The sequence below is a fragment of the Myxine glutinosa genome, chromosome 1 (assembly GCF_964187855.1).
Source record: "Myxine glutinosa chromosome 1, kmMyxGlut1.1, whole genome shotgun sequence".
Lineage (NCBI taxonomy): Eukaryota > Metazoa > Chordata > Myxini > Myxiniformes > Myxinidae > Myxine > Myxine glutinosa.
Window position 1 is genome coordinate 274,767,074 of NC_136261.1, and position 4,051 is coordinate 274,771,124.

Sequence of the window (4,051 nt, forward strand, 5' to 3'; positions counted from 1 at the left end):
TATTCCATGTAACAAAGTTCATTCAGCGCGGGTGATTCCCGTCAAGCGAGTCTCCTTTCTCCGTACTCAGAAGTCACTTCATCGCACCTCTCCCATAACTCTGGTCTGCGCACAACTCTGCTCAACACACGAGCGCCTCTCCCATAACTGGACTGAGGTGGGGGCTTCGCGCAAAGGGTTTTATTGCCACGCCCTTAGCCCGATCGAATGTCCCAACGCTGCCCTGTGACGCCGCGCTGCTCGCGCTCCGATTGGCTGGTTCATTCTTACCGTCCCCACTGCTGCCGCGCCGAGCTCAACCCTCCTTCACCTTTCGAGGCCCTGCCTCGTGTTAACTTGACTAGTGGACAGCCAAATGTTACGCGGGATGAATTGCGCCCATTGAGGTAGAATGGAGGTTGGAGCAAAATGATTGTAGGGCCTATTTTCCTGTCTTTACACAACGCAGGTACAAAGAGAGGAAATGGCCTATTCTTACACATGCTAAGACATAACTATACGACAAATGGGCCTATATGTTGCTCGTGTGACTAACGATGGGGGGCAAACCTTTAACCTTTATTAAGTTTACTGTACAAATCTCAAAACCGCAGCAATATATATACATATATTCATATATACAGTCACGTAAAAAAGTAAGTACACCCCATGTAAAGTTTTGACTTTTTCAACATATTTCAACATACAGCTATTTGATCTTCATTTCAACAATATTGATAGATAAAGGTGATACAATATCACAAATATCATGAAACATTTACATTTTATAGTCCATTGTATAATTTAAATAAATATAAATGCAAATTTCGCATGTGGAAAAAGTAAGTACACCCCTACATTTATCACTACTTCAAATACCTAAAATTAGAATCAGGTGCACCAGCTCACGTGCAAATGATTAGAACATCGTTAGAGAGGATCTTGGAGGAACCTGTATTATTTAAACCTCAGATATTTAGTTTTGTTTGCTCATTGTTGTTGAAGTGTGTGGTGTCACCATGCCCAAATCAAAAGAGCTCTCTGAGGCCTTCAGAAAGAAGGTTAGAGATGCCTACGCGTCTGGGTGGGATTTAAAAAAATCTCCAAACAATTTGAAATCAATCATTCGACTGTCCGGAAGATCATATACAAGTGGAAAAGATTCCAAACAACTGCCAACTTGTTCAGGCCAGGCCGCCCCAGCAAGTTCAGCCCGAGAGCAGACCGCAAGATGCTGAAAGAAGTCTGTAAGAACCCCAGAATGTCATCACGGGACCTACAGGTAGCTCTTGCGACTGTTGATGTCAAAGTGTACGAGTCTACCATTAGAAAGAGGCTGCACAAATTTGATCTACATGGGATGTGTGCCAGGAGGAAACCTTTGCTGTCCAGCAAGAACATCAGGTCAAGACTAAAGTTTGCCAATGAACACCTCGGCAAAGACCAGCTCTTCTGGAACAATGTGCTTTGGACAGATGAGTCAAAGGTAGAGCTATTTGGCCACAGTACCAGAAGACATGTTTGGCGAAAACCAAAGACAGCATTTGACCACAAGAACGTGATACCAAATGTAAAGCATGGTGGTGGAAATATTATGGTTTGGGGCAGCTTTGCTGCATCAGGGCCTGGGCAGCTCACCATCATAGAATCCACTATGAATTCCCCATTGAACCAGAGGGTGCTTGTGCTTGAGGATAATGTGAGGCCATCTGTCGGAAAGTTGAAGCTCAACCGATGGTGGACCTTGCAACATGACAATGACCCTAAACATACCAGTAAATCCACCAAGGAATGGCTGAAAATAAAGAAATGGAGGGTTGTGGAATGGCCAAGTCAAAGCCCGAATCGAAATCCCATTGAGATGTTGTGGGGGGATTTGAAACGAGCTGTGCATGCAAGAAACCCCTCAAACATCGCACAGCTGAAAGAATTCTGCATGGAGGAGTGGGCAAAAATTTCTCCCAGTCGATGTCAGAGACTGGTAGACAGTTATAAGAAACGCCTACTTGAGGTTGTTTCTGCCAAAGGGGGCAATACCACCTCGTCGAGCCAAGGGTGTACTTACTTTTTCCACATGCGAAATTTGCATTCATGTTTATTTAAATTATACAATGGACTACAAAATGTAAATGTTTCATGATATTTGTTATATTATATCACCTTTATCTATCAATATTGTTGAAATGAAGATCAAATAGCTGTATGTTGAAATATGTTGAGAAAGTCAAAACTTTACATGAGGTGTACTTACTTTTTCACATGACTCAGACATATACACATACATATATATATATATATATATATATATAAATTATATATATATATATATATATATATATATATATATATATATATATATATATAATTAAAGTAAATGTATGTCCACCAATATAGTGGAGAAATGTTAACTTAAATATATTAGCTGAAGTGCCTGCCTGTAAGGGTCCCCTTAAATACTATAAATATTCTCTTTCAACTCATGTAACCATGTTCTTTGATATATGCATTATTTAAATAGTGTGATATTAAATTATTTTGTGTGCACATATATCTTTACAATTGAATTCTAGCTTAAGATTCCACAAAAAGTAATGTACTGTACTCATTTTAACTTGATGAAAAATGCAATCACTGGAGTTTCTGATACACACACATACATACATACATACATATACATAATAGCGCCATTATATATGATGATCGTTTGCCTGTATTTTCTTATGTGAGTGAATGTGTGCTATATTTGATCAACCACTTAGTGTGCATGTGGATGTGCAATATATACACATATACTATACATATACACCTCTACTATACGGTATTTACAAAGCATTGGTGCTGCCAAGCCAGTTTCTTGATAAGAGTTATACTGGGTGGTTTGTCATTGCCTTCACAGTCTTATTTGTCCATGTGCTTTTCTCTTAGATGCTGGGTGTCAAGCAAGGAAGCAGCATGTACCATTTTCTTTTTAAATGTCTGTCTTTGCTATGACTCAGCCGAGGTTTGAACCATATATATATATAAATGAATGAATGATCGTTTTAAGGCCATTTTTCCCTGCTAGGGCGGGGGTTAGCCTATATATATATATATATATATATATATATATATATATATATATATATATATATGTATAATTTGTTGTAAACTTTTTCGAATCTGTACTCGTAAATGTATGCATGGTTGGTTCATCAGTGTATCCTTGGCCCAATATTGAAGTCAAGGATCAGTTTCAAAAGTGTGCTTGGTCTTTAAAATGTTACAACACTTGCAAAACGGTGTTGCATAAAAATGTAGTAAAAGTTTTGTGAAAAAAATAGCACTTTGAATAAGTCAGCTTCGTTGATAATAATCATTCACCCTTTATTTTGGGGAACGGCCTTTATGATCACCCTTCGTAAAGAACATTGTTTTAAGAGTGCTAAGCTCTATTGAAAATGGGACAGCTGAAAACATTTTCACGATTGAGTGTTCAAACATTTTTTTTTTAACAATCTGATATATATATATATATACATATATATATATATATATATATATATATATATATATATATATATATATATATATATATATATATATATATATATATATCTCTCATGGTGTAAAGGCCATATATAAGGAATGAAGTCATACAACAGAAGAAAAATACGTGTAGGCGTTTTAGAACAATCATATATTGGTGGAGGATAAAAATAGAAAAAAAATCGAATGCAAAACATTGGAAAATACAACATTGTGATGAATATAACAATAAAACATTGCAACAGCACAAACTACTTTTAAATACAATATTTTATGACTACAAGTGTATATTTTCACAACATTATTTTTGATTAAAGTATAACCAGAAATGCACTTTCCTGGCATAAGATGCGTGCATTTTCCGAACATTGTAACATCACGAACATTCTATATTTAACATGTGCACACATCACATCAAAAAGATGTTGGATTTTCATATGCTGTGGAAGACGTAAAATTTACGAGAAAATCATCATTAAGTCTGTGGCCTAACATTAAAGGAGTTATTGACCAACATGCATTAAACTGTCTTGTTTCTTTGACATCA